Source organism: Ammospiza caudacuta, chromosome 1, assembly GCF_027887145.1.
Source record: "Ammospiza caudacuta isolate bAmmCau1 chromosome 1, bAmmCau1.pri, whole genome shotgun sequence".
In the NCBI taxonomy this organism is placed as follows: domain Eukaryota; kingdom Metazoa; phylum Chordata; class Aves; order Passeriformes; family Passerellidae; genus Ammospiza; species Ammospiza caudacuta.
The window spans coordinates 91,999,486-92,023,079 of NC_080593.1; positions in this window are offsets into that span (position 1 = coordinate 91,999,486).

Here is a 23,594-nt window from a genome sequence, read left to right on the forward strand (position 1 = left end):
TGTCAAAGAGATAAGTAAGTGTTCTGCTCTAGGGTCAGATGGGATTACTTTGAGGGACCTTAGTAAAATGGACCCCAAATAGTTCCAGACCATGGAAATTTTCCATCTGTGGCTGGCAATCAGAATGATACTGGACATGGTGAAGGGGTTCTGGACTGTTTTAACACCAAAATCAGCCAAACCAGAATGCCTAAGGGACATCAACAACTAATGACCTACCATCATCAGCTCAGTCATGTAAGGACTATTTTCTAGAGCAATAACAAGGCTGAGAAAGCAGCCTAGCCCCTGATCCCCAAGGCACTCTTCTGTTAGACAATCTTAGTTAATAACAACATATAATGAAACTAGAAATGGATGCTGTGGATGTAAGGCCACCACAAATGCAGCTGAAGCCATGGATGGATAATAGGTACAGATGACAAAGGAGTTGCATTATGATGTGTAACATATCAACAATTCAGGATAAAATTCCACCATGTTTAATCAAGGCAGATGGGCCATCTGTGCATAAACTGGAAAAGGAACACATATATTATATATCTTTGATAACCAGACCCTCAATTCTTTCATTACTTTCCTGTATATTTGATAAATAGCACATCACAGCCTCCCAACTTAAAAATTTCTTTCTTGTTTAGATAGAAGACCATGCACTTGTATGTGGATAAGAAGACAGAAATGTGCAGCGGTCTCAGGGCTCATTGTGCCCTGAAGAGAACATAAACAGGAGTAGGGGAAGTGGCTGAGGCAGCTGAGGTCTGTTTTTCTCTTTCCAGACACTGACCTCATTCAAGATTAATGAAAAAGTTGATCATTGCCAGGATCTTTTCTCCTTTGCTTGAAAAAATATGTTTCTAAGTACCTGTCCTTGTACTGGCAAAATGAAGTGGGAAATATAAAAATTGATAGAATTTTCCATCCAGACTAGATTTTTAATGTGTGAGCATATAGAGAAAACAATTATCAAGTATCACAGGTTGTGACGACCAAATCTTTTGAGGGTCATATATTATTTTAAACCAATGGACAAACTAGAAACTTAGGGACAAGCTTTCCATGTTCTGTTTGTCCTTTTAAATGCAGAGTGGTGACTCCCAGGAGAGCATAGTTTTGAGTAAATATGTTTCATTCCCTCTCTGCATTTTGTGAGGTCATGTAAGACGCCAAGAAGTGGACTTAAAGCCTTGAAAATCAAAAGTCAGTCACTGTTCTTGAATGTTACTGTTTGCACACTTGGTCTCTCTTCCCTGTACATATCCATTCTGCATGTACTCTTTCTTATATCAGTTCTGGTCTGATTATGGTGTTTACCTGTCCCAGACACTGCTTCCTTGAATGAATGTAGATTTATCCATAGACTATCACTGAATAACATTTTAAAAGCTCTGGGGGCAGGAAGGCAGAACCTTTGTCCTCTCACTTTTCAGGAGAGTGCCCTGATCTCTGTGGGGCTGAGTCCAGCATCACCTTGCATTATCTCTAGTGGAACTCATGTTTCTAATATTTCCATCAAGACTTCTTCTGGCCTTCTAAGAGAGGATGTCCCTTGGTGAAGGAGGTGGTCTCATTAAGAGAGTGTAGTGCAGGTTCACGCCTAAATAGGACCTAAGATCTATCCAGGACTATCTGTGTCTCATTCAATAGAATTAGCACAAAATCCCACACTGCAAAGTGTGTCAATTGTCTATTTCTGGATTGCAAAAATGTTTCAGATGAAGGTTATACACTCATCTAAATGCTTCTGTCCAGGCAATCCAGAGGCTTTTCATCCTAAAAGTCCACTGATTTCATATATGATAGGGCTAGGCAGTCCTAAAAATCCATGATAGATTTTTGTCTGGAATTTAAAGTGAATTTTTGGTTCCCAAGGTGTAATTTGCCCATAAGGACTTGAACAGCTGTATCAGTCAGCTGTTGCTGGTATATTATATTTTTGCTGTACAGAAGGAATAGTGACAGCAACATCATCCCACTCCCCTTCAGCAGTTCAGTGCCTATCAGTTTCTCTGTGAACTTTCAAGTGTTAAGAATATTAATGATTTTATTTTTTAAAGCAGACACAAAGTGTTGATTTGGAACTTTTATTTACTGCAAACTACTGCCTTAATTACGTTCAGGCTGAGCTCCACGCAACTTGCTTAGCAATCTACAACATATGTTATGCAAATGACAACAGAAACTACTGTTTTCCATATAACTTGCCTAAAACTCATTAATAAGATAGAATTTCTCATTCCTAACCTGGTCTTACTTTAATCTTTCTCTAAAACCTGTAGGAAATAACTTAATTATGTCAACAGCTTACAGTACTGGCACAAAAACCATGGGGAGATTAAAAAATGGCTTGTTTTCAAGACTTTTAAATAGAAATAGTGGAGAGTTTTCATATAGAGGTCTATATTCTTTATTGTCCTATTATTTTATACATTGTTAAGATAGTGTATAAAAATATTACGGAAGTGCAATACAGAAAGAAATAATAGATTAAACCTAATTGAAAGTGTTTTTTAAAATACAGAATATATCAACAGAGATGCCTCTTGATGTTCTCAATGCCTCAGAAGCTTGTAGGAAAAAATCTGTCAGTAAAAAATCTGTAGGGAAGACCTCGAATTGTTATTCACGGTACTTGAACATAGTAGCGCAAGTGTATAACTTGCACTACTGAATCTACTCAAAAATGGCATTTAAATTTAAAATAGTTGTATGAATAACTTGGCAAATTTATTTTTCAATATCAGCCAAATTTAATGGTTAAATTATTTTAGTAGAAATTGTATGCCCACCTGAGAGACTGTGGAGCTGAGTACTGTCAAACTAAACAGAAAAATGTGAAATAAGAACAGGATTTCATAGGAATGTCTGGTATGAAACATGTTGGTTGGTATTGTTCAATACTTATTGTGTTTCTTACTGCATAAGAATTTCTTTCAGAAGAATATTATGCATTTGTACAATCCGTTTGAGAGAAAAAAATGATGACAATTCCATTTGCAGATTAATTGTTGTTGTTTTGTTTTATCCTTGCTAGTATCTCTCATTTCTGATACCAAAACATTAAAAATGGAAGACAAGACAAAAATAGGGTCTAAATGTTAACTTACATTTGTCAAAATAAGGAGTTAGAATTTTTTAATGTCCACAAATATCACCTTTATTTGCATATACATTTGTGATAATATAGACATATTGCAATTTTATATTAATGGATACATAAAGTATTGAAAGCATACATTTACATATAAATCAGAGTTTAATCAAGCCATCATTAAATGCTAACACCATTAGAAGAAGAAGCACTATAATCCCTCCAAAATTTCCATAATTTTCCTTTCAGATGATTTGCCTATCTCTGCTGCTTCTCCTTCCTTCCTTCCTTCCTTCCTTCCTTCCTTCCTTCCTTCCTTCCTTCCTTCCTTCCTTCCTTCCTTCCTTCCTTCCTTCCTTCCTTCCTTCCTTCCTTCCGACACTTCCTTCCTTCCTTCCTTCCGACACTTCCTTCCTTCCTTCCTTCCTTCCGACACTTCCTTCCTTCCGACACTTCCTTCCTTCCGACACTTCCTTCCTTCCTTCCTTCCTTCCTTCCTTCCTTCCTTCCTTCCTTCCTTCCTTCCTTCCTTCCTTCCTTCCTTCCTTCCTTCCTTCCGACACTTCCTTCCGACACTTCCTTCCGACACTTCCTTCCGACACTTCCTTCCGACACTTCCTTCCGACACTTCCTTCCTTCCGACACTTCCTTCCTTCCTTCCTTCCGACACTTCCTTCCTTCCTTCCTTCCTTCCTTCCTTCCTTCCTTCCTTCCTTCCTTCCTTCCTTCCGACACTTCCTTCCGACACTTCCTTCCGACACTTCCTTCCGACACTTCCTTCCGACACTTCCTTCCTTCCGACACTTCCTTCCGACACTTCCTTCCTTCCTTCCTTCCTTCCTTCCTTCCTTCCTTCCTTCCTTCCTTCCGACACTTCCTTCCTTCCGACACTTCCTTCCTTCCTTCCTTCCTTCCTTCCTTCCTTCCTTCCTTCCGACACTTCCTTCCGACACTTCCTTCCGACACTTCCTTCCGACACTTCCTTCCTTCCTTCCGACACTTCCTTCCGACACTTCCTTCCGACACTTCCTTCCGACACTTCCTTCCTTCCTTCCGACACTTCCTTCCGACACTTCCTTCCGACACTTCCTTCCGACACTTCCTTCCTTCCTTCCGACACTTCCTTCCTTCCTTCCTTCCGACACTTCCTTCCTTCCGACACTTCCTTCCTTCCGACACTTCCTTCCTTCCTTCCTTCCGACACTTCCTTCCTTCCGACACTTCCTTCCTTCCTTCCTTCCTTCCTTCCTTCCTTCCTTCCTTCCTTCCTTCCTTCCTTCCTTCCTTCCTTCCTTCCTTCCTTCCTTCCTTCCTTCCTTCCTTCCTTCCTTCCTTCCTTCCTTCCGACACTTCCTTCCTTCCTTCCTTCCTTCCTTCCTTCCTTCCTTCCTTCCTTCCTTCCTTCCTTCCTTCCTTCCTTCCTTCCTTCCTTCCTTCCTTCCTTCCTTCCTTCCTTCCTTCCTTCCTTCCTTCCTTCCTTCCTTCCTTCCTTCCTTCCTTCCTTCCTTCCTTCCTTCCTTCCTTCCTTCCTTCCTTCCTTCCTTCCTTCCTTCCTTCCTTCCTTCCTTCCTTCCTCCCTTTTTTTTATTATATATGCAGAAATTCACCTTATATATTACAGTTACTCACATTTCATGCAGCCCAACTTTTGATAAAATTGGGGCTTTTTTTAATCATGAGAGAACATGCTAGCAGTCATAAAATATATATTTTTGTGTTTAGATATACTTTGAAAAAATAACTCTAGAGATATACTTTCATCTTAACATAACAAAATCCCACATCTGATCACAAAATTAATAGTAGAGAATGAGAAGTTATTGGAAGAAAAATTTTCAAATAGCAGAATATAGCTGCCTGTCTTAGTCATTTTCTTGAATGACCACACTGATTGAATATTAAAGATCTCCTTAGCATTGTCACTTTATTCTCTGCTTTCATATTTTCTGTTTCTTAATGTTCACACCCTCCTCATTTGACAGCATATTCTAATTTATTATGCCAGGAAGCCACACAATAAATGGACAGAACTTTGCCAAATTATGGGATTTCTCTGAACGCAAACGGAAAAATCCAGATAAGAAAATAAAACTGTCTAGAGAAGAAGTGGTTTCTGTCCATGCAGACAAAATCTGAAAGGGTTTTAGGTACTGATTCTACTGGACATTCAAACCAATAAAGGAAATGTATTAGAAGCAAAGCGTGAAACATTTTAATTACAATTAATTTAGGCTTTATACATATATTTTAGCAGAAAACAGCAGAATAGTAGTAATCTTTTGTGAAAGAGTGAAAAATTCAGGTCTCTGACTTTCACTCAGAATACAAAACCACATATGACAAAAATGCTTTTGTCAAGCCCTGTTCCAGGGAAATATATGGTTTTCATATGCAAACTCAGGAGTTGGAAAAAACAAGCAAAGTCTGGGCCATGGGATGTATCACATCCCAATCGAGAAAAACACCCCTAACAGCAGCATTCAACTTTACGCTTTTCTGTAAGGCATTTTTTTAAGCAGGAAAATATGCTGGTAACAGAAATGACATCTTGATTATACTCCATAAAATAAAAATAATTTAAAGCCAATTAAGTAGATGTAAGCATATATTTGCAAATAGTGCTTTCTAGAAACTTTCTTGACTGACTTAATACATTGTGGATAAAATGAACCAGCCCATGTCAAATGAACTTTCCCCCCCCATCAAATGTTTTCCTTTTATTATGAGACAGGAAAAGGGAGATGGTTCAAAGAAAACAGAACTGAGTGTCAGACACAGTCTGCAAAATATGTTGAACATTCAGGCTAATACTATAGAAGAGGAAATATTTTGGGGGTTTGCTATGAGTGTCACTACTTTAAGAGGGAAGAATAATTTCTTTGATTCTACCAGAAAAAGACGGTATCAACGCTGTCAAATAGGAACAGAAGCGCAGTCACTTTTAAAAATTTCAGATTCTAACTAATTTAAAATCCATGGGATTTTCAACTATTTCAAAGAAATTTTATTAATAATAAAGCTGAGTGAATAGGTTGTAATGAATTATTTAGTTAATGAATGCCACATTTTGGGCAAATATTCTGAGAAAAAAAATTTAAATTCTCAAGCTATGCATATTGAATTAGAAATGTGCTGTATTCAGTGAAATGCTCTTGCTGTACACACCATGCACTAGATACGGTTCACATTTTTGTGATTTTTCAGAGACCAAGAAGTAGCCCTTTGACTTTTTCAGAAGATATGCATGACTAATGAAAAAAGAATTGAATTGAAATTGTGAAATCTTAAATAAAAAGATACCAAAATTTGGATAAGTTCTCATTGAATGTGTTTAAACACTGGAGGCATGAGTATACTAATATTTTTCCACCATTAGGTTAACACCCCCTCATACATATATATAAGAATAAATAAATTTGGAGGAATCAAGTAAAAGATTTTCTGATTGCTCTGCAAAGCATACCATTTAGGAAATTATCAAAACTTGAAAAGTTATCATCTGCCCCATCATAGCTTCATTTAGCAGGAGAAAAATTGCAAAAAGGAGCCTTTCCTTCTGTGTTTTGGCAGCTAACAAAGAGACTATTTGCATTTTCTTTTTTTTTTTCCAAACTGTCTGACCTAAAATTCTCTATTTGGCTACCACTCCCTTTAGGAACATATCCATACAGTGTTGCTTTACAAAGAAGTTCAGAAGTCCTTAAAAGCTTCAAAACCACAAAGCAAAATCATCCTTCCAGTCATCTTCTGTACATGTCTTTGACACAACATGCCCAAAGTGATATATCCAACTGTTTGAATGTTTATTGTAGCACAAAGCCAGCATTGAATAAAGCCCATCTGAAAAGGCTAATTTGTGTTTTCTTATCCTTCAGACAGACCTCTCTAGTGTCTATAAAACTGTAAATGACCAGTGTCTGCAGCTGGAAAAGCCTGATGGCTGGCAAGAGACCCAATGAGGGGTGGATAATCAAGCTGGACTATTAGAAGGTACACAACAACAATCCCAACTCGCTGGGATGAGGCAAGTCAGTTATTGTATTTTTTTAATGTACATTCCTTTAGTTGAACAGCTTTGCTAATGCTCTGTTGCTATGTGAAGATAAACCAGCGCAGGGGAGAAGCCACATTCCAAGTGTCTATTTCTCTAATTGCTAATAAAATTTATGCTGTCCAAGCTGGTGAGCAAAAGTAATCTCTGCTTTACTAGTTCTCTTCTTGTTCTTTTCTGTAGATAAAATTGGACAAATGGTTTGTTTATATATGACATTTACATATATGGAACAGTCAAGCAAACTTTCTCTGTCAAAGTTTGTGACAATCCCTTTTCAAAAACGTACACCTTATTCATGAAGCACAACTAATACTGTGATTTATTTTTAATCTGTTTTCTGTTTTTTCTTTCAAAGAACTGATACCATGTGTGATCACTGAAAACTTGAATTTCTACTGGAAAGCCTGCAGGTTTCATAGATGTGTGTGTGTAAATAGGCACCGTGGTTCTGGCCAAGACAAGGTTTAATTTTTACAGAAGCTAGTAGGGGCATTTATTCAGTAGTTATGTGGGCTGGGAGAAGGGATTCTTTTCTGGTCATAGGTAGTGTGGAGGTGCTTTATGTGTTGCTTGTCCTGCCACGTGTCATTCATTTGCATTTCTTGTACACCTTTCCATCTATATATTTTCTGTACTGTTTCCTTCTTATTTCATTGCTGTTTCCAGTAAATTGTTATTATTTCAACCTGTAAACTTTACCTTTTGTGCCTCTAATTCCTGTTTTCAGCCCACTGCAGGAGGAGAGAAAGGGAGGGGGGGAGTGAGCAAACAGTGCATGGTTTGGAGGGTTTCACTGGGAACACTAAATTGGGGAATACCTTTCCTAAACAACAACACTAAGAAATTTTTATTGGCCATGTACAGCTCCTCAGAGAAGTCTTTCTATTCATACATATTACATACATATGCAAAAAAAAAAAAACAAAACCAAAACAACCCACATATTTTATGTAGACAATAATTGTAATTTAAAAAATTAACTACAATTTACAAAAATTTCATTAATATGACTGCATATGTTGCTAAGTACTGCACTGCAAACACAACAAAGAAATACACTTGCAGCAGCATAATGGACAGCAGAGAATCCATGAGTAATAAACCAAGACTTTCTGTCATATAGCATTACAATAAATAATGATGTATGTGTAACATATACACAGCCTAAAATTAAATTCTAGCATTAGTGGATGTGTATAAGAGGAATGAAATATCAGGTTGTATGATAAGATCATACCAATGCATATAGCCTCATGTCTTTTAAGAACTTAAACCAATAGCTCTAAAAATGTATATATCATTAATTTAAGAAGCAAAACCAGTGGACTCACTCCCAAATATACTAATTCTAAGTCAAGATAGAGGTTGGTGGTATCCCTCAGGGTTCTGTCTTGGGACCAATGCTCTCTAACATCTTCATCAATGACAAAGACATTGAGTGCAGTCTCAACAAATTTGCAGATGACACAATGATAAGCAGTGCTGTTAACACACCTGAAGGACATGATGTCATCCAGAGGGACCTGGGAATATTTGAAATAATGGAAATGGTTGAAAACTGAGCCCACAGGATTCTCATGGAATTGAATTAGCCCAGCCTGCATTGGAGAAATCCCAGACATGAGTACAGACAAGGAGAAGCACTCAATGAGAGAAGCCCTGTGAAGAAAGATTTGGGGGTTCTTATGGGAGAAGAGTTGGACATGAGCCAACAGTGTGCGCTTCAAAAATCCAACTATAACCTGCGCTGCATCAAAACAAGTGTGGCCAGCAGGTCAAAGAAATTTCTCCCAATCTATTCTGCCAGGGTGAGACCCCACCTGAAGTGCTAAATCCAGCTCTGGGGTCCTCAGCACATAAAAAATATGGACCTGTTGGAGTGAGTCCAGAGGAGGGTCAGGAAGGAGGAGCACCTCTCCTGTGAAGGCAGGCTGAGAGAGCTGGGGTTGTGCAACCTGGAGAAGAGAAACATACTAGTGCCAACTCTGCTTCAAGCGTGCAGGAGCTAAGAAACAATCAGGATAATTCCAAATTGCCTACCATTTTCTTTTTTCCATGGTCAAGGCAGCTCAGAAGGTTTCACATATTTTCCAACAGTATCCAGACAGGCAACAACATCCATCTCAAAGTTTTATCACACAAGAAAAAGCTCAAATTACTTACTTGAGACAATAGATAGACTAGTCTGATGTTTTAAGACATATGTGTGACTACACACATGACCTTGACTGATAAAACCACTTGGACTTTACTTTTTAAACATAATTTTGGGATATTTTAACATATTCAAATGACCTAGATTTGGCTGAGTAGAGTTGTCTGTCTCTTTCTTAAGGCCACTTTTATCCTTTTTTTCCCCTTTGATATGTGGTCCATGAGTAAATGCTTCTCCTGAAAAATATCAAAATAAGACCCCCCAAACTATGACATTCCAAAAGCAGAAACTTCAGAGGCAAGGTTTTTTTGTATAGTTACAATCCATGAAGACAGGTGACTTGATGGCACCAAAACACACTGTAAAAGTTGAATCTTGAGAATTCTATGTTCTTTGGAGTGTTAAATAAAGGTTTACAAGGTTCAGCCACATGGAAGGTTCTGCCCTGATCCACTGTAGGCTCTGTACACTGCTGGCATGTAAGAAAGATCTCTAGATGTCATTTGCTTTGTCATGTGCTTCTAGATGCATGTTCTTTGGTCTCAGAGGAAGCATACCTGGGGGACAGGTGGATGGAGTCATCCCCAAGCTACTCCATTTTTAGGTGAGGAAACATCCTCAGCTAAAAATCTAGGATGTGGTAGGATTTTACCTTTTTCCATCATGCTAATTATGGAGATGAATCACCATCTATGTCCAGAGGGCACTGTTACCCATGCTGGAATCCAGCCAAACAGAAGGACCCGGAACCAAAAATTTATTTAAAAGTGTCATCTCTTTGGAATCTATTTTTGGTTATAGAAGCATAGAAGCATTTAGACTGGAAAGACCTTTAACTATTAACTATTAAGCTATTAACCCAGCACTTCCAATTCCATTACTAAACCATGAATTTCCCTAACCACATCTAGATGTCGTTTACAGCAATGGTGACTCAACTTCCCTGGGCTTTATTTTCCCTCATCCTAGTAAAGGCCCCAGATATTTTATGAGAAGTACCTTACTTTTACACATAAATAGCAGGGGAAAAAATATTCCACCATAAAAAAAAGATAAGGATGCTTTTTGTCTTATTGATATTTGGCATTTAGTTCCAGTAATAATTTGTAGATGCGCAATTTTAGAAGCATCTTCCTCCATCGATAGTATGCAAAAGATATGGATGTTATATGAACTTAAAATTAAAAAATATGGATTATATGATATTATGTAATTAGTCTCCGTGATAACAGTGTGTTCTGATTAGCTTGTACTATTGAGCAAATCCTAAATGCTTTACTCCAGCACATTTGCTTTGATTTCAGCAGGAGTCTGTCAGATAAAGATTTTGTTAGAAGAGTAAGTGCCTCAGGATTTAGCTTTCTCATGTGGATTTCATTTCTAATGGAGTATGCATTGCTTTATGAGTTTCTGTGTTTCCATGTTAATATGATTAAGACGACACATTGAGCTATAGGAATCTTCTTCTGCAAATTACCCCTGTAACAATTTTTCTGACACATTGGGGAAGACTATCAAATTTTATTTATTTGACTTTTCACATATATAAAGTTATTGTTTACTTTTTGTTTTCCCAGGGCTATGAAGAATGGAAGAGGACCAAAGCCACCAGTCACATGGGAAATATTTTGAAGCACCAGCAGACTCATAAACAGTTATTTTACTTAGTCAGGAGGCCCTCTTATGTAACTACTGTGAAAGAAAAAAATTGTGGTGTATGAAGATGACCTGGTGAGAAAATAGTCATTTGCTTTCTTAAAGCACTGCTAGGCTGGCTTACTTTGGATGTACCTTCAATTACCTGTAGAGAACACAAACTACCTACCTACATGTTTATTTCTATTATTTGTTTGTTCCTTCCTTCAACTCTCATTACGGTGCCTAAAATGTTTTGCAGATCAGTATTTTCCTTTCCTATTTTTGCAGAGGACGACCACTCTTTGTTTACAGCTGAGACATTTGAGGCTTCCTGGTGATGATTCCATCACTGCTAGATTATGTTAGGTAGCTTCCATTTTTTAAATTTTAATTTAAGAACAGGGCATCAAAAATATATTATTTGACTTCATCTTATTAGCACCTTTTTTATTGCAATGTGTCAGCACTTCCTTTTTAATGTTTACAGCAAATTGTCTACAGTGAGGCTATACCACTGGTTGTAGATGGGATTATGCTGATTTGTAATTTTCCTGAAGCTTATTAGAGTATCCTCCTCTCTGTTCCAGTTGACCATGTGAGACATAATCATATGCTACTGTTCACATTTACATCAGGTTGCAATAGGGGAGGAAATCTGTCCCTTCTGGAGTCCTCTTGTTCCGGTCCATAATGATTCAGATGAAATAAATTTGACAAAAATTGCCATCTATATCAGACTTTCTACTTTGGCATTTGAGCTGGCACTAAAAGATTTCATCTGTTGACATCCTGTCACCTCCTGGCATAATCTAAAATAACACAATGTTATAATGGATTTGGACGCAATAAAGTAATACTTAAAATAACATGGTTCTGCAGACTTGGAGGCTCAGAGATGCTGATGAAAGCATGGAAAAAACAGACTATCTTTACAAAAATTGTGCAGCAATAATGTAAGAAAATGTCCCTGGGAGGATCTAAAACCCCTCATGTATGACAGTGAATCATATGACACATATGAGTGACTGACTCATGCAAGTCATTTGCTCCTTTTTGAATAAGTTTCTGCTGGAGAGCATAAAATACATTGAATATGGATTTATTGTGTCCAAGGGGTTGATGAGCAATGTACAGCACACTATTGTAAATAAAAGTTTTAATCCACCTGAAAGTTTATTCTCAGTGGGAAAAATTATAACAAAAGATTCTTGCTTATATGGTTAAATTTTGGAAATATATAGTACTGAAATGATTTCTTTCCTATTTTAATTATTCATTGTTATTTTCAAAACATTTTAAGATAGAAACACAAATCTCTATCCATTGGAAGAAGCATAAGATCAAGGCATCAAGAAGAGACAGAAGATACATAAATTAATGACATAACTGAATGTCAAGTTTATGTATCACCTTCCTTTTTTTCACCATAAATGTTATTTGCTTCAAATATTATTTGCTTTTCACCTGTACCTGTATTAGTCACACCTCTGTTACACTGAATGGCCAGCTAGACAGATCTTTGCTTGAGAGCTGCGCTGTTTTGCCTAAACTCAAGAGGCTTTTTAGTGTATTTTGGTTAATGTAAAAATGTTTAGTCATTTTTAATTTTGAAATGATACATAATTGTAAGTCTTGAATATTTTTTCACAGAACTTACCTTTTAACCTAGATTTGAATCAGGAAAGTGTAAAAGCATTTTTTTAAAATTAAATATACCTTATTTGAGTATGAGGTTAAATTCAAAAGTAGTCTTAAGCCTGCACAATTTAAAAAATATAAGGTCATAGGCAAAGGTAAAAAAATTATGACTGAGTATCTGGAAAACACTATTTTCCAGAAGCTAAATGACTTTCCATTTGACCTTTCTGTGAGTGCTAGACTGTCAGTGGGAGGCTAAAGAAAAAAAGAAAGGCAAAAATATCCTATGCACAAGAATAAGACCATCACAGCAACATCCAAACTGGTCCTAACAGCTCTGTGGAGATCTTAAATAAGATTAATTCATTCAACTTCAGTGCTCATGTGAGTTTTGTCTAGTGTGTGTACGTATATACATATGCATATACATATACATATACATATACATATATGTATGTTTATATTCCAAGACCTGATTCATTCTGTCACTCCACTTTCACACTGGCTTAACCTTCATGGAACTGTCAAAGTTTGCAACGCTGCCCAAATACCACAAAAGCATGATAACCTTTATACATATTTGGCTAAAGTTTAGGGAAAATGACACATAAATATAAAATCCTGGCAGAACACCATTTGCACTAGACTGAGGCAAAGATTTTTGCATTCTTAAACTGATATATCTAAGGAAATATTTGTCTGCATCTAACTATTTGGCCTGAGACAACAGGACGTAGACTTTATGTTTCCAATAATCATCGAGCATGACTGAGTCCCTCTTTTCTGAGTAAGTCAGAAACAAGACTACCCAGCCACTAAAGTATTTGCATTTATTAATAAAGAGAATGATCATGAAATTCTAAATGATGCAATTTTCAAAAAAGGCTGTTCAGAAATGATAATGTCATTAATCAGTTGAAGCAAAGTTTTCAGATGCAGCCTTCTATCAACCTTTTTTATTTTTTTTGAACCATAGGTGATCCTGGCTGGATATATTTTAAAATAATTTGAGTGATACAAGAGGCAAGCGTGTTCCTTTTACATTCAAATATATGCTTCACAAGGTACAACTTTGTTCTTTCATCTCTTTTATGATTCAGTCATATTTTATTGAAATTTTGTCAGTGTTTCTTTGTCACAGTTCCTGCCAAGCATACTCAAACAGCTGAGATGAGAGGTTGAAAGAAAAGTGACTGAACGGAATTTTAACAAGGGATAGACAAATATCAGATGGTTTGTTTCATATTGTGAAGCAAACTACCTGAATCTACCATCCCTTTGAACAGTTTATCCAAGCATTAATGGAGCCTTCCTTCTGATTCCACCATGGTACTCAGACTTACAGAGCAGAAGGTGTCTCAAGCTGTGCTGAATAATTGTGAATAACAATAATAGTCTCAAAATAATGAGTAATTAAAGTATGTATCTGACATTCTCTTGGTGGCTCTGGAAAGCAGACAAGGACTGGGGTTTCTGTACTTACCTCTGAAAACAATGCCAGAACACATAATTCTGGTCTAGGCAAATCTAAACACTTGTGTTCACTGCAGTTCTTGCAGTGACAGTGAATTTTGAATCCTCTGTTAAACAGCAAGCAGTCAATCTTCCTCAAGAATAGAGGTGTAGAGAAGAAAAAGTCCAATATATTTGGAGGAGTGTGAAATATTTTTGCAACAGAACTCACATCATCATAAAAATTGCTGACATTGGGCTAGCCTCCCTGTTATAAAAAAGCAAACCCACAAAGCTGTAGACATACCACTGCTTTACTGGCCTCAATTATTGTTGTTTTTTGTTTAAAGAAACAATTTAAAGTAGAAAGCAAAGCAAGGAGAAATAAAACAATCACATAAAATCTGGAAACGGTAAAATATTGAAACCTCTCTGGATAAAATTGAGCTCATAGTCCATCAAGTATGTTCCAGAGGGTGTGATACTTTCACACACTGAAAAAGTGATTTTTATTTTTCATTTTCAGTAATATGATAACCAGGAGAATGAGTTTATTTTTTGGTGAAGGATTTGTGTGCTACAAAGGAAGATCCTGTGTGAATGAGAACTGGTTTCATGTGAATTTTGAGAACTGACCTGATGTGAATTTCGTGCCCTAGATAAAGGTATATTTTCATTGAAAAAATGCAGTATGAGTCAGGATTGTTGATGAGACTTTTATCAATCCAGAAATCCTACAGGCTTCAGAGTGCCACTAAATGTCTGCTTCATAAGACATTTAGGTACTTCTGAAACTGTGTCTTATATTATGAACATGCTTTGCAGGAGGTTATATTTAACACTACATGGATAACTTACCTTCTGGCATTTCCTAGCTCTCAAGTGCTTCATTTCACAGTTTAAATAACATTATTTTAATATAGGTGGGTTCTGGTTTTGTTTTCTTTGGTGGAGTAAAAAGAAGAAGAAGTAGTGTTTCGCTCTGGTTTGCACACCAGGTATGCTGAAATGACATTTTTTAAAAAAATAGGAGAGCCATGCAACAAATTTTCACATATTTGTGATCAGAGTACGTGCTTCCTGCTCACAAATGTATCACTTTTGAAACTTATTCTTACATTTTGCCTTCATAGTACTTTGAAATAGATGCTCTTTCAAAATTCCCTTCTAGAGGCATATCTCTTTTTCATCTTCTGCTCTACTGAAAGTCACCAGAAGATATCTGTCTGAGAAAGAGTAAGGGCATGACAAACTCAATTCTAGATTAGTAAGAGAATTTCTAAGAACTAGAATGCCAAAAACTTTCTAGTTTTAGTTTGTTTTAGTTTCTGTTTTTAGTTCACTAACCAATACAGAGGAACATGGAATTTCTCTACCAAAAGGAAAATTTCTTTGCTTCTCAGCAGGACACAGACCACTTAATGTTCTCAAGGCATGACAATAGTAAATATATGGATTGATTTAATAATTATGTAGAAAATGTTTATTCATCGGAATTCTGGAATCCCTTTTGCATCAAGAACATTGTAATTTGCTAACTGTTTATGCATATGCAAATTTATTGAGAAAGAGCTATTGTTAAAGTAACTTCATGTGTAAACAAAAACTGTAGTGGGTAGAAAGTATTCTAGATTACCAAAACCCACAAAACCTCTCACCATTCACCAAATAGTACTACTGTTTTGTGGGGAGGATCATTGTAAATTGCTTATGAAATAGATGAGAATAAGCTGCTTATATCCTGTTATTTTTATTGTAGTTTGTGCCTTGCTGTCTAATGACTGATGTGCTAAAGACTATTGTGCTGTTATTGTCTTTTACCGTGGATGCTTTAAAAATTTACAGTTATCATCCACAGGAAATAAAATTCTGCTTCAGAGAAAAAACCCAAAATACACTGCTGTTGCACTTCCTACCACATCTTATCTGTTTTGTCTAGGAGACAAAGAATTTTCTTAAGAATGAATTTATTAAGAGTAATTTAAAGAGGTAGACCCAAAGTGCTTGGTTCTGTATATATGCATAGGTATTTTTTATTTCTTCAGATTTTGAAAATAAAAATATGAATACAGTGACGCAATACCTAAGTGGACAAAAATGGAAATATTTTTTCTTGAGAAATTAAAAACGTGTATTTTACTAAATTCCTCAGAAATATAAAAAAGTGAAATATAAAAGTACACTAAAAAAATGCATTTTACTAAATTCCTCATCATCCTCAGATGATGGAATGTAGTCTTTATGGTGTGTGCAATATACCTACATGACATACATGCTTATCAGTCTTTTCCTTTGAGCTTTTATTAGCTAATTACTACAAGAGCTGAATAAATTTCATGTGTAGTCCATAATTATTAAGGAAGAACATGGAAGGTTTTGAATGCCCTATACTTGTTACTACACAGTATCTACATTTTGCTTCTTCTTTTGTAAACAAAATTTTATTAACATTTCTTTTTTTACTCTGCTGCAGGCCTGTCTTTCAGCTTTTCCTCCTCTGGAGCATCTACAATTTCTATAGAAGACTGTTTAACTCAGTGTTGCTTTCACATTGTAACCAAAGATTAACCAGGGCATTTGAAGTTGTTTTCAGCATGAGTTCATTTATACATGATGCTATCTCATTGATAACAGTCTTGGAAGATAATTCTTGGTGGTCTCACTCAGTGGCAATGCCAATAGAACTAGAAAATTAATGTGGGGTAGAACTTTTCACAAATCCTTCATCCATTACAGAACAATTTTTCAAAATATAGAGCACTTTGTAAGTCAAACAAAGTAGAATTATGGTTTAGTGAACTGCAGTCCTGAGTGTGTTATGGTTTATTTTTCTGGTAAAAAAATAAACTATTACTTTGACTAATAACTCTCATGGAATGCAGGAAAAGATTACCGTTCGGTATTCTTTGCCAAAAGAAATTGATATCATGATACTTTTAAAGCACACCAAAAGGACCTGAATTTACTGGTACTTAAATAGATTTTTAGGCCTGGCATATGTCATTACAGTAAATCTTTCAAACATTTAGAGTAGAGAAAAATCAGTTTCATCTTACTTCTGGAAAAAGTTGCTGCTAATCCTCCCTACACTCTGGGTTTGATCCAGGGAGAATCTGTAATTCTCATTCAGCCAAGTTAAGCAAGGAGCACAAGAACTCAACACCTTTCTGGCTGAACTCCTTTAGACTGACTATCTGTATTTAAATATCAGTGTGCTGATACTACAACTGGGGAGCAAAGGAAAGAAACTTATCATTTAGCACACAAATCCTACCTTGGCCAGTCCCAAAATGCTCATCAAAATTTATCATTGTATGAAATCTCTGAAGGAGGCATTTTAGTATATTCTTGTGCTGGTGGGACCAGTGAAGAGCTTTTGCTTGCTGATGGATCAAGCCTTAGCCTGATCAAATTTTTGGGAAGATGACTTTCATCTTGAGTGAATATCTTGAAAAAATATGAAGGTGAATTTTTTTTATGAAGAGTCTGGTTTATAATTACATCTCCAATAAAATTTTATCCTTTTACAGCTTCACTTATGCTGTTGAAACACAGAAAGCACTCAAGCACTATTGAAAACTGTTAGGGATATTTATTTAACTGCTTTAAACTGATTCAGAAATCATCACCTATTTGGAATGTTTTGGTCACAGTTTAAGTGTCTGCGCAATTGGATGATTGCAGGAAACTGCTTATGGATGTTGACAGCAAAAGGCAGAGATCCTCCAGTAATTCTTGTATTCAAGAGCAGCAAGAAAGCATATGAAACAACAGAGGTTTCATGTATAAAATATATAAAGTGTACAAAGATCAAACTGATTAGAAAAATCAGTGTTAACACATTGCTACCACTTTTCCCATAAAGTGTCTATATGCATATGCAGGAACCTGTGTAATCCCAGGAGAATCTACCCTCATGTATGAACACAAGGAGTCAACACTACAGAGAAAACTATATCCCCCTTTTGTGCCTACAGTATTTGTTCAATAATCATTACAAAATGACCACACAGATATTGATGCAAATAGGAGGAAAATTCCTCAAGCTTCGATGACACTCACTAGCCTTGGAGTTGCATGATTAGCAGATGTGGCCCTGATCCAGCAAAACCTTTTAAGCATGTGTTTAACTTCCACCCTGCAAGCTGTTCCTCCGGAGCACTACATGCACGGCTAAAGCTATGACCTACTTAAGACCTACACTATATTGAGCCCCAAAGTTATTAAAAGGAGGGTGTGAAATTTCATTAGAATTATAGAAGGCAAAGAAATACAAAGAATCTTAATGACCCCAGCAGTTTTCAGCTGTATGGACTGCACAGCTTGCATGGTCTGCTGTACAGTTACAGGAGCCAGGCTGTTTTTCAGAGTAGCTAAGCATGAAGTTTCAAATGGTACTAGTAAAGCATAAAAGTAAAGATGTAATTGTCAGTTGTGTGCTGAAAGATTTGAAGCAACTACTGTAAATATTTGTTGTCTTAAATCTCGAGTTTTGTACACCAGCTTTGTTACTATGCTATATTGATTGCCAAGGTTAAAACATGACTGAATATTTGCACAGGAAAATGTTGTCTTCCTTTGTTAGGACTAAACCTATATACTGATTACTGTTGTTTGAAGAAACAATAGTACAGTGCTTTAAATTGTAACCTTCATAAATACTTTTACTTAAATAGGAGCCTCAAAATCCTAAGGCAAACAAAAGCATGATTATATGTACAGCAATAATGCCCTTATCACAATGGGATAACAAACACAATGGTTAGCAACATTTGAATAGTGTAACAAGAGTGTTTATAATAAGATGATTAGAGGCAAAATTCAATGGCCCTTTCCCAGACTGCTTCCTGAGCATACCAAACTGTTTGTCACTTAAGGACTTCAGAACAATTTCTAGATAATTCTTCTAGTAAAGCTACTTTTGGAAGGTAAGCTTTTCATAAGCTTTAATAAGGAACATCTTTCAAACTAGCAACGGTAGTAGGATTTAGCATGGCTTGAGGAAAAAAGTGTTAGAGACAAGGACAGGAAAAGGTCTCTGTTCAACTAGACTTTTTCATTTAACATCATACCTCTCTGTACTTCAGTTCTCAGCTCTTATTTTTGTAATAAGGTCCCACTTATTCATATTTATTACCCTTTATCACAATTTGCACTTTACAGCTTCATGGATTTGCTTATATTTTTTATATGAACTTACACCATTTTATATTTTTTAATGTTTTCTTATGTTAGCATCTTGCTAAATTTTACCATTGATTTACAAGATGCAGGTGATGAGTTTCCAAAAATAGGAACTGTTTTATAAATGTAACTTGTTAATTGGTCTACATGGTGAGACTACTGAAATGGCAAATAAAAACATCCAGTGAGGAAATTATCTCTTCCACATATAGCTCATTTCTGATCTGAGAGACCCCACTGAGCATTTAGTGAAGGTATTAGACAGCTTTAAGCCTGTCTTAACATTTAGAAATGCTTCTCTAATAACAGATAGTCACAACACAATCATGATAAAGATTTGACTAATTCATTATGATAAGTGTACTTATTTCATCCTAGTAGTGATGTGCTGGAAGAACTATAAGCAGTAGCAAACGAGTAAATTTACTGAAACTCCATCGTTTGGATGCCTTGCATGTAAGCAAAGCTTTTCACTTTTGCTGCAACATAAGATCTTCCAGATTCCACTGTCCATCCATGTCCAAGGCAATCCCCCATTTGCACTTTCCATAACAAACACTAAGTGTAGTAGCAAAGGCTGAATTTTCTGAATCTCCACTGCAGCAATTTCCATCATCCTGTTATTGTGACAATACAATGTGTTTTCTTTTAAAGCTTACATTCCCATGAGAACTATTTTCTTCTGTGTGAACATGGGACCAGTCTTAAAATATTTCAAAGTGAGGGAAGATGTATTCTCCTGAACATTGTAGAACTGGTGACCAAAAGCACTTGAAATATGAATTGAAATCTGAAGAAGGATGATGGTTGTTCTTCCTGTACTGACATAAGAAAGCAACAGCTGAAGCTGAAGCAACATTAAGAGTAATGTAAATTATTTCTCGATGTATTTTAATGGCACATTTGTTTTTATTATTTTTATTAAATGCCATAGGTTATGGTTCTAGATATGATATTTTAGGGTGCCATAGCTAAAAGGATAAGCATATGCTTACCCATAATGACAGTATAAGTAACAGAAAATACATTACAAAAACATCCAATAAGAGAAAAAAGTTAGTTAGTAGAGTGTAGTAAGGGTTATAAACAAAAATTTCCTTCATATTTTGATGAAATATTTCACTTTTGTTCAATTCCAAGTAAATGCCTCCCAGTCAACACAAAATTTATTTCCCATCAGTCAATAGGGATTAAAAAAACTAAAAAACCCCCACCAAACTATTAGAAATCAATCACAAACCACACTTTCAATTGCCTATGGGCATTCAAATAAATTAAGGTTAAGGAAGAGTATGTGCCCCATTTTGGAGACAGTTGCCACTCACAAATATAGTAGAAATTAACAAATGGGTTTATTTATGAAATTAATTACATGAATATGTTATTTCATATTCTACCAGAGAAAATTATTCCTTATCACAAATACAGATGTGCAGCTGAGAGGCAGCTGAGGTACCTAGAATTATGTGTTATAGCAACAACACAACAATTAAGGATGTTATTTCTGATTAAATATTTCTTCCTTGCATTTTCAGTATGCCATAATCCAATGTTATTCCATCAATTCCATGTAATTTTGTGGAATTATTTTAAACTCATAGTATAGCTTATTATGCCACAATCTTGTTCTGTGCTTTAAGCCTGTCTTAACATTTAGAAATGCTTCTCTAATAACAGTCACAACACAATCATGATTAGCAATCAGTACCACCCCAATGACAGAGCCTGCTCCTGTACAGAAAAGGAAGAAGGGGTTAGAAATTACTAAAACCCATACTTTCTGTTTGCTATTTCTGTGTCTTTCTAAGTCCTTGCAGAGAAAATACAGATAAACAGAAGACCCAGCCAAATTAGCAAGCCCGAACCACAAACCAAGACTTTTCTGCTTACATTTTGAAAATCATTTCCATCCAGCTATTTTTGGCTGAATGTGCTAGTTCTGGTTCAGTGAAACTGACATTAAATCCTACACTAATGAGTAGCAGGATTTTATTTTATTTTATTTTATTTTATTTTATTTTATTTTATTTTATTTTATTTTATTTTATTTTATTTTATTTTATTTTATTTTATTTTATTTTATTTTATTTTATTTTATTTTATTTTATTTTATATTTATTTGCCTTTGTATTTCTAGTAGAAATTCAATAATGAGATTTCAATAAAATAGATTGCTCTTGAAAATTACATAAAATTAGTAGGAATTAAAAGAAATCAAGTGTATAAAATTATCATTTACACATATGAAGGAATAAATTCTCCCCAGTGCTTTACGTTATCATCTTTAATTCACGTGTGTCATAAATTAAGTCAAACACTGAAAAGTTACTGATAGGTAGATTTTTGCCATCTTAGGTCTATACTTGTTTGTATTCTTTTTTGCTGCTCCCTCTCATGGCTTGAGTTCTAGTCCTCAAAAGCTTACTCTCACAGGAACTCCATAAATTCACATAAATGATTCTGTAGGATGAACTGACTGAATAGTAAGACTGAGTTGACAGCATTGAGTAAGATGGAAAAAAACCTGTATTGTTGCCTAATATCACATTGATATCATTAGCTACTTGCAGCAACAGCCTTGGCTTTTCCCTGCTTTTGAGGAGTATGGAGTTACTGCCTCAAAATATAAGCTTTTCATAGCTTCCAAAACTAGAATATTTTTCATGAACTCTGTCCTACATAGGCCCTCTGTTCTACAGATTTTTCTATTTTTTATATAAACTATTTATGTGTAGCAATTTATGTGTATGTTTATACAGTACCAAAAGCAACAGAAGCCCGATCTCAAGAGCAGAGTCACTGGGTGTTATGCCAGTCATGAAAACTTAGCTTTGGCTGAGGTCACACTAACAGAAGGGATGTTGTGGATGGATCATTCTTTGTGGAAGGATTTCCTCTTGGATATGTGAAAGAGTGCCAGCAACTGCTTTTGATCTCTCAAAACACATCAGGATACTGCATGGCTGCTCCCACCTCACGTGCTCATGCCAGACTGGACTCTTCTGGCACGTTGGTCACGCCTCATCTCAAGGACACATGGAGAAAGGCCAGAGGTTTTCTCAGTGCTCTGCCTACCTCACTCTATGGGTGAAACTGGTAAAGGATAAGCTGCCCCAGAATTTTATACTTTAATAGGAGGTTGAATAGGCTGGAAAGGAGAGCATTTAGAAAGTACGGGTTCAATAGCAACCTTCACTCAGTACTCACACTAGCACTCATTTGTGGTGAGGAATAAAAATGAGCTGAGACAAGAAAACTCCCACCAAGTTGTGTGGTGACATCACAGTATTTGAACTTGTATCCTGCCCCAGAAGAGATACCACAGTATTTTTACAATTCTGTGACATGAACTCTGTGAACTACAAAATTTAATGCAAAACACTTCAACTGGCTGTGCTTCTGAGGTGCATTTTTAGTGAGGAGCAATTTGGAATGTCAGTTTGTGCTAATACACACTGTATAGTTTAAATGTGTCTGAATTTGAAATTAAAGATTGCCTACTTGCCTCTCATTGTGTATGTGCTGACATGCCAAAGTTAGAGCTTTACATTTCCTAGAAAGAAAGTATTTTCCTATAGATTTTTTTCTTTTGAATACTCAAGGCATAGCTTAGTTATGCTACCTTTTTGGGGTGTCTCTCTTGTCCCTGCAGCAAGTTAGAAAAATAATTGTTGAGACATTTTTTTCACAGACTATATGGTGATCAGATTGAAGTGGGAATTTAATGCACCCTCTTTATGCAGGGCATAAAGGAAGATTTTTTCTCAAATATCAATGTTCATTTTTATAATTATTGAAAATGGGTTAACAGTCAGTTTTGAAGAAATTTCAGCTCATAGTTCAGTAAGGTATTGAAGGATATTTAGATATTATGATTTCATAATTAATTTTCTAAATGTAAAGGCCTAATATAGTGATAAATATATTTTTTTCTGAAAACTGGACCATGAATATGTCTTTTAAATTAGAAAATGAAGGTGTTTAGTAACCAGTAAGCATCATAGATTACCTATTAGTAAGATGGCAACACGGTTGCACTGTCTCCTTTGTCTTTGCTTGTCTTACCAAGAGAATTAAATTCAAGCTTTGCCTCATAATTTCAACTCAGACCTCCCCTCTAGGCATCAATCCCTGGCCAGTTTTATCAACAATATCAAAACTCTGACAGTTTGAAGCTTGCATCTAAAAAACACACAGCAAGTGGAGGTTTTTTTAAACCATTGACTTTCAAAACAGCTCTGTCTCTTGCATACAATCTTGATAAAGGAACTTTCCAATGAGGAATTTGCTAGCTGGATGTTTGATAGCAAGGTTGTCTTTTCAAGGGAAAATTATGGTCGTCTTCAGTTTGTATCAGAATGCTATCATCTGAAACAAAATAT